This window comes from Cyprinus carpio, chromosome B5 (assembly GCF_018340385.1).
Source record: "Cyprinus carpio isolate SPL01 chromosome B5, ASM1834038v1, whole genome shotgun sequence".
In the NCBI taxonomy this organism is placed as follows: domain Eukaryota; kingdom Metazoa; phylum Chordata; class Actinopteri; order Cypriniformes; family Cyprinidae; genus Cyprinus; species Cyprinus carpio.
The window spans coordinates 25,174,795-25,189,187 of NC_056601.1; the positions used below are offsets into that span (position 1 = coordinate 25,174,795).

At 37.5% G+C, this 14,393-nt stretch overlaps 1 long non-coding RNA gene across 1 annotated transcript; it reads right to left on the reverse strand.

The window, feature by feature from the left end:
• Positions 1-12,987: 12,987 nt before the first annotated feature.
• On the reverse strand, positions 12,988-14,004 carry LOC122137378. Its single transcript, XR_006154806.1, has 3 exons — positions 13,904-14,004; positions 13,719-13,773; positions 12,988-13,363 (listed from the first exon to the last, which is right to left on the reverse strand). It is a non-coding gene; the product is annotated as an uncharacterized LOC122137378 (long non-coding RNA).
• Positions 14,005-14,393: the final 389 nt, after the last annotated feature.

The following is a 14,393-nucleotide window of genomic DNA, read 5'->3' on the forward strand; positions in this document are numbered from 1 at the left end:
GTAACTAAAGTACACTTTATTCCTATATTAATGGAGTTGTAACATGGGGTTTGGGTTCTATTCCTTGTTCCTTGTTCATTGTTTACTTGTCTTTTTATTTTGATATTTTTGCCTTGTCATGGTTTCTGTCTAGTCATGTGATTCCCTTACCCTCATGTTATCCTGCGATTGGTTGCTTGGTTCATGAGTCATGTTCTCATTGGTTCTCTTACTCCTTACGTATTGGTCCGTATAACCTGCTGTTGGTGATTTTGTGTTTCTGTTCATGGCAAATCAAGCCTGTTCATGCCAAGTCAAATCTGTTCAAGTCTGTTCATGCCAAGTCAAGTCTGTTCATGTCAAGTCTTTGTTTGTATTTTGGATTATTTTGAATAAAACTGTTAAAAATTGACTGTTTGTTACAGAATACTCGACTGAACCATGAACCCAGCAGTTTCACGCCTCCTCTGCCTTTGTCAAGGTAACAGGGCTATAGAGAATTATGTGATGGACTTTTGTGTTTTATGTCATCTTGTGGACTTGCCAGTGATGTGGCAATAAAGGACATGTGTTGGTTTAGATTAACCCCTTTTTTCACGTCTGCTAGGGAGAAAGATTTTTTGGTCCCTGGAACGATGTATAGACTTTGCTTTTTTGCTGGATAGTTCATAATTTACTGTGGAGATTGCTGATGAGGAACCCTGTTATCCTCCAGTGTCCACCACACCAGAGTATTTGCATGTTATGTCAGGAATTGTTCACGTCATGCCTACTACTCCCGAGCCTGCTCACCTCAGGTCTGCTACTCCAGGGCCTGCTCACGTCATGCCGGCCACTCAAGAGCCTCTTCACAAGATAGCCGCCAGCCCAGAGTCTCTTCGCAAGACAGCCACCATGCCAGAGCCTCATCATGCCATGGATACCATGCAAGTTTCACCGAAGGATTTTTTTGGGGTGGGTCGTAGTACATAAACTCCTGTGGTTGCAGAGCTTGGGCCAGGACTGATCGCCAGTGTGATGGACCCACCATTGATGTCAGTGCGAGCAGCTGGCATCCCCAGGGCCTCAGCATGGGCTATCACAGAGACTGTTCCCCTGTCCTCAATACTTCCTGTTATGGCGCTAGCCATCCTGAGTGTTTGGGCTGCACACTGCACTTTAGAGGCCTCTCCTGTCCACAAGTCTGCCTCAGAGGTCGTGACGTCCGCTTCTGAACTCACAGTCTGTCCTGTCACGGCCATGGAGGCCGTCCATGATCTCACTGCTTGTCCTGTTGAGGAAGCAGAGGCCACTTTAAACCTCCCTGTGCTCTCTTTTCCAGTCACACCTGATCTGCCTTGGTGGATACCTGCTTTGCTGTGGTGGTCATCTGTTGCACTGTGGGGATCTTTGCTTATGTATGATCTGCTTAACAGGGGGTCCTCTGCTCCGCCATGGCTTCCTGCCCTGCCTGCTCCACCATGACTTCCTGCTCTGTCTGCCACTGTTCCATGGCCCAGGTCCTCCAGTGCTTCACTGTCGAGGCCCACCTCTGCTCCACAGCCTAGACCTGCCTCTGCTTCACGGCCCAGGTCCACCATGGCTCCACTGTCCAGATCTGCCATTGCCCCATGGTCCAGGTCCACTACTGCACCATGGCCCATGGTCTTAGCCTCTGCTCCACGGCCCAGGCCCACCACTGTTCTGCGATTCTGATCCTGTTCCCCTGCATGGGCCTGGCCCTCCATCCATCCCCACTGTTCCGCCTCTGCTCTACCACCCTCCTGGACGTTATTGAGTTTTGTTTGGGCGTCTGAACTTGAGACTTGGGACATGATTTTCACTAAGTGTAAATAGCATCTAGAGCTATTTGTACTTAGCCTACTGTAAATAGGATCTATAGCTAAGAAAGTATGTTAATTCCACTTAGTGCAAATAGCCGCTGCCGTATTTTCCTTACCCTATTTGCAGATAATTTGTAAAATAAGAAAAATGCACTTAAATTATTATTATTATTATTATTATTATTATTATAATTATTATTATATATATATAGATTTTTTTGGGTTGTGAGATACCATGAAAATTAATAGCCTATTAGTTCAATAACCTACTGTTCTGCCAGCTTTCACCTGTGATATTACAAACAAAACACTATTAACAAAAAACACATCCCAAACATACCAAAAAAAACAAAAACAAACATAAACATTCTTTTTTTGTGCAATTCCAATTCTCCTCTATGCACACTAGGCACTTTTCACACACACTGCTGTGTGTATATAATCCCACAAAAGGCTCAAATATGTGTTTACATGCTCGTGCACTACAAATCATCTTGCTCTGTTCCCCAGCCTGCTGCTTGACTTACAATGTTTCTCTTTGCACATGTACAGTATTATGTGAAGCATTCGTATAGTCTATATAGTTTTCCTTTTCAGTCTATGTATAGGTAAACATTTCTATATAGTATATTCATATTCCAAATCTGTAAGTTAGTTGTGTATAGGTACAGTGTTTATGTGTAGCATTTGTATAGTTTGTATTTTGTTTTTAGTTTATGTATAGGTAGAAATTTATAGTATTTAAAATCAAAATCTGTCAGTAGGTTAGTTGTGTATAGGTATAGTGTTATGTGAAGCATTCGTATAGTCTATTTTTTAGCTTATGAATGGGTAAACTTTTATATATAGTATATGTATAGTCAAAATCTGTCAGTAAGTTAGTTGTGTATAGGTTTATACTGTTTTACTTCATTGTTGTATGTCTGTATTTATGTAGCACCATGGTCCTGTGAGGCATGACATTTCGTTCCACTGTATGTCCACATATGTAGCGGAATGACAATAAAGCTCAACTTGAACTTGAACTTGATCTTGAACTTGACTCTGAAGTATGCAGACGTCTTTTTGGTGGGAGCTGTTGCCATGGTGAATCGTAATATCAGTGCTCCATTGATCATGGCTTTTCATAGTTGTGGTGCACGAGCTAAACTCAGAGTCAACCAGAGTTGACAGAACTTACACAATTCAGCTGTTCTGAACCCGAAAACTCAGAGTTTCCCATCTCAGTGACAGTGTTGTGTCATAAGTGTTTGCCTGTCTTAAGGCTGGTTCACACGGCAGGATAATTAGGCCGATTTTAGCCCCGATTCACCCCTTCCGACAATCTTAGGATGTTCCGATTATCGTAAAATAATCTGATCAAATATTCCTGCCGTGTGTGGTGTGTTAAGACTGCTCTCCTCTGCTCGGAAGGACGTCGGGACCGCTCCGATCTTACATCGGGGATATCCAACATGTTGGATTTATTTGGCCCGATTTCGTCTCGTGTGTGGTGTCCCCCGAGGACAAACGATCACGCAGCCTGTGGACTGTGGCGTGTAGCCAATCAGAAAGCGAGGTGACGAGGCGGTGAGGAAGTACCGGGAAACAAAATCAAAACAGCCGGCGGCATGGCGCACCAGAAAGTATAGTCCATGCTCGCGTTGTCTCCACCTCTTTGACCATTGCCTTTTCTTGTTTTTCTTATGCTTTTTTTTCAGTTAAAAACAAAGCACAAACTATGGCCACTGCATCCTCTTCATCCGCCATGGTTGTTTACTCAAGTCACGTTTGATCTCGAGGGATTTTGCGAGATCTTCCCGTCTGACATGGGAATGCTCGGGGAGTCAAATCGGTTCGTGTGTGATGTGTTGATTTTGCTGTGTGGCTGCACACCACACACTGTACAACCAAAACTGTTAGACCCGTGATTTTTTATCGCCGTGTGTGGGGTCTCTCAGGTTTGGAAAACCGGCCGACAATTTTAAAATCGTCCCGTGTGAACCAGGCCTTATAGTGATTTATTGTTATTGTAAAAATAATTTTATACATTTACTAAATTTACCAGGATTTGCTTCCCTTTTTTTTATTGTTACAAATTCACAAATTGCTAGTAAATTTTACAAACAATTACAAAGAAACATCAAATAACACATTGAATTAAATATAAATTTTTTGGTATAGAAAATGTACTTGAAAATTATTTAATTATTATTATTATTTTATTTATTTATTTATTTTTTACTTTATTTTGACAGTTCCTTTTGAACATTCTGTTGACAATAAGTAACATTGCACCTGTCAACTCTCATTGAAATATTAGTGCACTGATTAATATCTGCTAACTCTTTATTGTAATTGTCTCCCAATAGATATTCTACTTACTAAAAGTAACTTTGCAAGTACATGTCAGCTTATTCTACCCTACCAGTCTACTACTCTACTAACACTCTAATGAGAGTTAGTAGATATGAAGGTGCAACATTACAGAATGTGTTAAAGGGACCATCAAAATAAAGATAAACTTTTTATTTATGTATTTGTTTGTTTGTTTGTTTGTAGAATGACTAAATATGAGTAGAGATGTGTGGTGCTTGCATCTAAAAAAAAAAAGGAAAAAGAAAGAAACTTATAAAATAAAATACAGTACACACTCTAACCCAGAGATGGCAGAAGAGAGAGGGTTAACCATACTGTTGTCCTGATCTGGCTCTGCTAACAGAGAGATTGTATTGAAAGCATCCTTGGAACTTTTTTCTGGTGTGTGAATGGCTTTAATTGGAGGCACAGATGGTAGTATTTGAACAGAACCCAGCAGTGCACAGACTCTTAAGCCCGGCTGTGGGTTTTGCTTCTCTTTACACAGAGAACAATGGCAATGTAGTGCCAGTGACTGTCGCCCAGTGTCGTCCTAAGGCCCCGACAGCAACGGGGCCTAAAAACACTTTGTATGAGAGCTGAAAGGAGAAGCATCATGGAAACGGGAGATTTATTAAGGGCTTTGCTGCAGTCAGCATGTGTGGGAAGTGTCTCTCTCACTCTCCGTCATGACTTACAGCTCTATACAGATACATAATCCTGATTCTTATAGCTGTCGGTCTGTTGGGTTGTATCGATGGCTGAATCTGTCGGATCCATCAAAGGTACTGCTCCTGTTTTTCTCTCTAGGAATGGGAATGATGTAGAGATTTATACTGTCCAAGCAATCCCCCTGAGCCAGAGATGAAGAAAACTGAAAGGACGTGCTAAAAGCAGGAGGAAAAGTGTGTATGTGTGTATTTATGGCAGATTCCATGAAAATATAACAAAACAGGAAAATAATCTAATTTGCTATCAGTTTATTTATTTATTTATTCAGTATTTATTTAGTATTTATGTATTTATGTATTTGTTTTTTTCAAATTGGTAGGTGAAAGGATTTGCTGAACATTCAAAAATTGTTGACCATTCAGGAAGCTAAATTATATATCATTCATATGAGATTTGTATTTATAGTAAGGAAATTAGCTAAATGGTAGTGCTTTTTGAAATGGTATTGTCCCAATCATATATTTATCTATTTATATATTTCTTGTTTTGTTTTTTTTTTTGTTTTTTTTCCTAAGTGTATATGAGCTGTTTAATTTTACATTTGTTTATAACATAATTTGTATGAATTACCATTTTCCAGAAATAAACATAAACATAATAATAAAAATAACAACAATAATAATAATTATTATACAGTTTAATAAGCAAATACACATGAATGGGTAATATGGTTGTCTTGCCGACACAGACTTGCACATTTATTGCTAATTTAATTTGTTATCATTCATTAGCAGCAAATTAGTAAATAATAATTTAAACAAATGGATTGTTTATTACTTATGTAAAAAAGAAAGAAAGAAAGAAAGAAAGAAAGAAAGAAAGAAGACAGCTGAATCAGATTAATTATGCTGTAGAAAAGTTCCAAATTATGTTACTTTTGACTGGCAATTTTTAAGAAATGTTACTTAATAATTAAAAACATAAAAAATAAGCAGCAGAATGCAATTGATCCATTAAAAGAAACATGTTTTAGTCTGTTTTCAGCATCTCAGAGTAAAAACCAGACCCATTTCTGCTGTGTTACTGTCTTTGTGTGAAACGGTGCTTCTGTGGTGAGTTTTGATCATGGTGTGGGACATTTTGAAGGCTGTTGTGTCCTACTTTTCAAAGATCACATGTAGCTTAATCTTAAAACGATGCTTACCTTTGAAGCATAATGCATAATGGTGACCGCTGGTGAGTAATGAATGATGCAGAGATTAACCTTTAGCCCTTGTGAAGGACACTGATTATATGTGTGTATTAGTGCTTATGCTTGCCGGGATGAAACAGTCATGTCTTATGTATGATTGCGTTCCAGTTTATCCTGCCTTTCTAGTTTAGGAACAAAGGCAGCAGACCCCTAAAAGGTGCTCAACAGGCTGCAAATTCACTTGAATGAAGATCTCATCTGGCCTTAGGATGGATTAATCATGCGAGTCCGATCTGTGGCCCGCCAAGTTTGAGCTTAAGAGCCCTTTGCGTCCTCCTTGTGATCAAAAGCTCTATTAAAAATCTGTCAAGACTATAAAAGCTAAATTTTGCGAGCATGCCTCATACGTTTTGTTCCCTGCTCACACCAGCCTTCTCCTGCTTTACTGCATTACTCACACGTATTGCACAATGTTATGGTATAGCATCACATTCAAGACCCCGAGAAACACATTGACTAAAGAGACACATGGTCCAGCTCTTATTGGGAACGATTCATCAGTGCGCGTTGTTGCAGTAAGGAAAAAAATGTTGTTATTCTACTTGAAACAAAACTGGATAATCTTAATCTATGGCTTCTTGGTGGATAAAATCACATTCTGTCCATTTCTCTAAATTTGCTAAGTTTGCACGCACCAAAATAATAGGCTAATAATTGGATGTTAATAAAAATTGTATCTTATAGAAATCTCAATTGTTCCAAATTTTGAGTAGACTGAAAGAGGTGCTGTAGACCAGAAATAATCTGACCAAATAAATAAATAAATAAATAAATAAATAATAATAATAAATAAATATAACATGTAAATGGTTGAATATGACTGTTTTCTCAATTTGATTAAAAAATAAAAATAGAACTTTCAGAAATTGTTTTACACTTATTCAGAGAAACAGAAATTAGTGCATGTAAACATACCTAGTGAACATACCTTTAACGCACATTTCACACAATTTTGGGTTGTGTGTGTTTGTAGAAAATTTAGAAACTCATAAAAAACATAAGTACTTTTATATTTTAGCAAATTATTGGCTAATTTATACAATCTCATTCACACTGCACAAATTAAAACAAAATTGTCATCTCGTAAAATGGTTACATTTTCCCATGAGCTTGAGTTATTAGAATCACACAGAACTAAATGGAACCATTATAATGCCAAAACAAGTATATTTGTTAACTGCATTATTAATGTGATTGCATTCTTCATTAATCTCATTTGAGATAATTACATTAAACTTAAACAATGAGAACTATATTGTGTACAACTATAAACATTGTAATAAGTGATTTTGTAGGCTACATTGGTGTCTAAACAGTTTTTTGGGGCTTTATGTTTGCTGAAACTATACATTAATATCTAAACTATAATATTCATGAGATTATGCTGGATCATGCATTTATAACTATTGGGTTATTCAAGGGAACTAGAATGATGTGAACTTATAGCATTGTTTGCTGAAACTATACTTTAATACTTGAACTATAATATTCATGAGATCACGCTGGATCATGCATTTATAACTATTAGGTTATTCAGGGGAACAAGAATGAATTTTTAGCATGTTTTGTAGCATGCCTACAATAAATAAATAAATACATACATACATACATACATACATACATACATACACTGCAGCACTCTATAGCCAGACAGCTACCAGTCTTGCCATATCATAATTTCCACACTGTTATGGTATACATGTTCAAATATGCCTCTCTGTTTGTACTCATTGCCTTCCTTTTTTTTTTTTTTTCTTTTTTTTTATCCATAAGTTTTCTTCTCATACTTTTTAATTAATGGCTCTTGTATGAAGCTCTGCTCCAGGAAAGCAACATATCTGAAACAGTCATTAATAATTGCCACCTGTGTGTATGTGGTTACTCAGCAACAGTTTGGGGACATTTTTTTTTTATTCTATTATAAAAATAATTAGCCTGTTTGTTTTTATAATAGTGCAATTACTGCACTTAAAGTTAACTTTATATCCCAACAATAAAAACACTTTACTGTAGCTCAAACATAGTGTTAGCAAGGTCATGGTTCAGTTGGGAAATGCACAAAGTGATGATGTGAACCAGGCATAAAATATAAAGTGCATTTAATGTACACACAAATCTTTTTTTTTTTTTTTTTTTTTTTTTTTTTTTCATTTAGATATCTTATGTGAGGGTGAATGCAAGTCTGGATCAAACCATATATTTATTTATTTATTATTATTATTATTATTATATATAGGATATATATTCACTTCATTTTACATTTATATTGGTTTTAACCAAGCTTTGAAGTTTCTTTAATTTCTTCTGGTAGCAGGGAGAGCTTCTATCTGCTGGAGTGTCTGTATTTTCATCAATGCAATCTTTATTTAAAGGGATACTCCATCCCAAAATGAAAATTTTTCATTAATCACTTACCTCTATGCCGTTCCAAACCCGTAAAAGCTCTGTTTGTCCTCGGAACACAATTTAAGATATTTTGGATGAAAACCTGGAGGCTTGAGACTGTCCCGTAGACTGCCAAATAAATAAGAGTGTCAAAAGGTATGAAAGTCATTGTCAGAATACTCCATCAGCCATCAGACATGCAATCTGGGTTATATGAAGCGACGGGAACACTTTTTGTAAGCGAAGAAAACAAAAAAAATGACTTTATTCAATAATTCCTTTGTCAACGGTCTCCTCGGTCTTTGTATGCTGTGTGTATGCTCTCATTTTCTTCTGTGTCATCCACACCACAAGGATGTGCTGTTTATACGTGTATTAGCTTTGATTTGAAATAAAACAGCGCATCCTTGTTGCATGGATGACACAGAAGAGCATACACAGCATACAGTAGCCGCGTTTCCACTGTCGGGCTTAAAGCGGGCGTGCTAGTGCGTGCCAGGGCCAGTCGCGTTTCCACTGTCACTTCCGGGACTTGATCGTGCCTCGTCGGGCTTCCTCGGGGCCAACGGCCAGGGTTTTTTGGCCCGAGGAAAACTTTGGGCCAAAGCGGGCCAGCTGGGGCTAGAGGAGTGGTTATGAACAAAGGCGGAGTTTCTCCGCGAGTGAGCGTCAGAGCCGCGGATCATTTCAGAAAAATAACAGCTATAACATCAACATTAAAAACTTTTAAAAATAAGCTGAACTCAAAACTCACTTTCAGTCAGCAGCGAGTGTTTGAAACAACGCGATCCGATGTGGATTATAATCATCATAAAAGGCAGAAATATTTATAAGCGATGTAAAAGACTATGCACGCTAAACATTAACGTTACCATAATAAACATGGTAAATGCAACCACTTGGAGAAATCAGACGTCAGCTTCTTATTCTCTATCACAATTGTGTATTTTAGTACCATATTTTATCTGTCATAAGTCTCGTCTCGAGAGTTTAGCTCCGCGTAGCATGTCATCAAAATATAATAATGATTTTTGTTGGGGAGCTTCTAAATGTGATGTATATAGGCTACTGTGACTACAAATAAACAGAAACAGTCTCGACTGAATAAGCAGGCTATTTTCATAAGCGTTAGAAATAAATAAATAAAATAGAAATAAATGTATTTCTGTGTGATTAATTTTGAGTCCTGATAAATTAATTCATTATGATCAATGTATCAATTATAGTAAAACATCGATGCTTTTGAATTTGAATATTTAACAAAGCGTGCAAACAAAAGGCCGCTGTTATCGTGTTCATTTGTGATCGCGCTAGTTACAGTGACTTATTTCTGATTAGTTTTCTGATAACTTCTCTTTGTTGGTGAAACGATGGGGTTGCATGTTGTTCCTGAGAGGCGTGTAAAGGGTGGGTTTTAGTGACGCGCAGCGGAGCTTCTGTCCTGACTGTGGAAACGCTGTGCTATTCTGGCCTCGTGCTACTGGCCCGAGGCTATTAGACCCGCCCGGCCCGTTTTAAGCCCTGGATCGCACTGGCCCGACAGTGGAAATGCGGCTAGTGATAATGAGAGACAGAAGAGACCGTTGACAAAGGAATTATTTAATAAAAGTCGTTATTTTTGTTTTCTTTGCTTACAAAGTGTCCCCGTCACTTCATATAACCCAAAAAACATGTACAGGCAAATCATGTCAAGTTTGGGCCATTGATTTGTTTCAGACTAGTGGAAAGAAAACATTCCAAATATATATTTAAGCATTTATTTTGTTACACTCTATCTATTTGTGTATGCAGTGTTGGGGGGCAGTGCATTACAAGTAACAAGCTATGTAATCAGATTACTTTTTAAATAAATGTTATAAATATAACATCTCTCTCTCTCTCTCTCTCTCTCTCTCTCTCTCTCTCTCTCTCTCTCTCTCTCTCTCTCTCTCTCGGGAATGTGGGGTGCGTGAGGTTTTCACGGGTGAGAAGAGCAACTGATTTCCTCTTTTCTTGGGAAGTTGTTTAGTTTTTTTTTTTCTTTTTTGTTTTTGTTTGTGTTATCTTTGCTAGTTTCTTTGATTATTGTTAATATTTATTTTTATTTATTTTTTGTTTGTTTGGCCTCGTGGCGGGGTGTGAGAATGGAGGCTCACCCGAGCGGGTGGGATTCCTCTCTTTCACTCTGTCACGGAGTAAGGTGTGTGCCTGTAGCCGATGCATCAGTGGAAGATGTACTCGTTGCGGTTGGTGAACAAATTGGATTTGAAAAAATTGTTTCTGCCTCACGCATGAATAAGGCCGTTGTGATCTTCCTGAAGGAGCAGTGTTTGGTTGGTCGGCTGATTGAGAGCGGAGTGTGGGTAAAGGCTGGTTCACACGGCAGGATAATTAGGCCGATTTTAGCCCCGATTCACCCCTTCCGACAATCTTAGGATGCTCCGATTATCGTAAAATAATCTGATCAAATATTCCTGCCGTGGTGTGGTGTGTTAAGACTGCTCTCCTCTGCTCGGAAGGGACGTCGGGACCGCTCCGATCTCAAATCGGGGATATCCAACATGTTGGATTTATTTGGCCCGATTTCTTCTCGTGTGTGGTGTCCCCCGAGGACAAACGATCATGCAGCCTGTGGACTGTGGCGTGTAGCCAATCAGAAAGCGAGGTGACGAGGTGGTGACGAAGTACCGGGAAACAAAATCAAAACAGCCGGCAGCATGGCGCACCAGAAAGTCCGGTGGACGTCGGAGATGGAGGACCAACTCGTCGACCTGTGGCAACACCGTGAATGTTTGTACAATGTTTTGTGTAAAGAATACTCTTCGTCCGCCATGATTGTTTACTCTGAAGTCACATTTGATCTCGAGGGATTTTGCGAGATTTCCCGTCTGACATGGGAATGCTCGGGAATCAAATCGGTTCGTGTGTGATGTGTTGATTTTGCCGTGTGGCTGCACACCACACACTGTACGACCAAAAAACTGTTAGACCCGTGATTTTTTATCGCCGTGTGTGGGGTCTCTCAGGTTTGGAAAACCGGCCGACAATTTTAAAATCGTCCCGTGTGAACCAGACCTAAGTGGCGTTTTCTGTGTCATTTCACCGCTGGTTTCGCTTTCAACAAAAGTCACAATCTCGAATGTGCCACCGTTCATACCTAACTGTGAAATTGAGCGAGAACTACTCCGGTTTGGGAAACTTGCTAGCGGAATAAAAATGATTCCGCTAGGTTGTAAGAATCAAGCATTAAAACACGTGCTGTCATTTAGACGCCAAGTTTTTATGTTTTTGGAATCATCGTCTTTGGATATTTCTTTTCGCGTAGGCCTACAGCATGAAGGAAAGTCCTACATGATTTATGTGAATAATGGCAGTTTAAAATGTTATGAGTGCGGGGATATCGGACATAAGAAAAATGTTTGTCCACATAAGAAGCAAGTTGAAATAAATGAAAATGCAAATGAAACTGAAGTTGTTTTACCAACAGAAGAAGTGCAGAGAATAGAATCAGGGAAAAATCAGGCTGATACGAAAAAAAACGAGGATTCAAACTGTGGTGCTTTGCAGGACAAACGACGTCTTTTCAACATCTTTGTTTGGACGTCCAATATCGACGTCTACAGAAGGTTAAAATTGCGTTCAGATGTGGTCATTTCTGGACGTATTTTCAACGTCTTATAAAGTCTCATTTAGGCATCATTTATACTGTTTCTGGACAAAATAAACACTCTTAGGCTGCATTCAGTTAAATATCATGTTTATTTCAATGCAATTTATTTTTGTACTTGTAAATAAACTTAAAGAAAACAGTGTGTTCACACACAAAAGCCATGAAAATAAAAGAAATGTCACTCATTATACAGTGGATAACAATTAACAACAAACAATTTAGTTTAGTTGGGTCCACACATTATGTTCACCTGTTGGAGCTTAACTTTTTAAGCTTTTTCATTTTTATTTAAACTGCAATTAGCATAAAATTCTTAAAGATGGTATTCTTTATTCATGCAATAGTCAAGTGTTCATGTGCCCGAATATTATCTGCATGCACAATAATAAAGTTTTCAATGTGGGGTTCAGGACCAAAGCAAAGGGGTCAACAAAATAATTTATACCATATTTTTCCAGACTACAAGTCTTGTTTTTTAATCTTCTGAGATGTGCTGAATTATTCTAAGCAAAAACGTAAACACATAAAAGCGGGCACTTACAGGTTTCTATAAGTGTAGTTCTCATGTCTGTGTGACAAGTCTGTCTGTTACACAGTGGTATTGTCTGTACAACTGTGTTTTCTACATTTCAGAATGAGGTTCACAGAAACTGAGATAGCAAGTGCATTTTAATTAACAAAACAAATACTGCTTGTAAATAATGGCGCTAGAATTTTTTTATTTTATGCATAGGCCTAAATATTTTTCTTTTTATTCTGTTTTGAATAGTATTCAATTTAAATGATTTGAAGTGAGGGAAAATAAAATCTTTACAGTGTTTATAGTTTTTAAGTTTCTTAACGTTTGTTTTATTTATCAGTATTTAAATATTTCTGAAATTAAATAGTAAAATGTGTCTTATACACAGATGCAACTTATGTGTTTTTTCCTGACCTGGTGCAACTTAGCCCTATATTGTGCTGTATTATTAAACAAATGTACTATTAAAAAAATGGGAACTATTTAAAAATAAAAAATAAATAATAATAATAAAATAAAACAATCATATTATGTTCATTATACTCCCACCCACAATAATTTTAAGCCTTAAAATCTGTTGTAATTCTGAGGGTGTCCTTGAAAAATCTTCTCTTCAAGGGATCCCTGGCGCCAAAATGTTGTAAATGTCCAGTGCTAGTGGACAAGCATTCATATACAGCAGAGTCTGGTGTGGTAGGAGGAACTGTTCTGGTCGGCACAACATCTCTCTGTCTTCATGAACTGCCCTGAAACACAAATTAAATATAAATGATTATTATAAATATAAATATAGCTTCACAACGCTCATTTGACCTCTGTGGTGAACATATGATCAGAAAATACTGCCAGACTGATTTTTAGTCTTTAGGGAATCATTTCAAAGCGTGATTTTTATTTTTTATTTTTTTTTTATTTAAAGTGCCTAATTTCACAGACTCGCGTGAGCATCCAGGATACACGACAAAGGCTGTTTTAATACAAGAACACTTCACACAAGATAAAGTTTTGAAAATCTTACATTATTGTTAATGTAGTGACAGAGTGTATTTGTATTTGTCAGTACTAAAACTAACCACTAGGTGTCAGTAGTGTTACACTTACCAGTAGAGTGTGTAGATTACGAATCAGAAGTTAAACTCTTGTTGCTGTTCCCGTCCTGAAAAGTAGAAATATATATATATATAAAGTTCTAAAACCGTTTCTTTATTTGATCAAGAAAAATTACAGTTACCTGTTTTAGTGACCAATTTTAATAACTTAGTTAAAAAGGATCATCATAATTTTACCTCAGACTGTAACTTGGACCACCTCAAATTAACCAACAGGGATAACGTTATGTACAATTACAAAAAGAGGAATTTGAAAATATATAATCTGTATAATCCAAATAAATAATTGGAAATATTAAACTGAAGGGAAATTTAACATTAGATTGATAAAACGACGAATAAAAGCACATTTATTCTTACCCTTGGCTCAGCACAGTTGTCAGATGACCGTTACGCTTTGAATTTACAAGTAACCGTTAACATTAATTAGCTCCATCCCTTGTGAAGGTTGTTCGTTGGTCCGGTATCTCTGTAGGTTTATAAAGTGTCCTCAATGTAGAAATAAATAAATTAAAGGATGGCGGCAGTTATATCTTCAGTCTTTTGTAATAAACAGAATTATTCTTTCATCTTCGTGGTTGTTTGCGCCATCACGTTTACGTTTTTTTTTTTTTTTTTGCCATCACGTTTACGTCACTCACGTAACATCATGTTAACGGTTAACGCC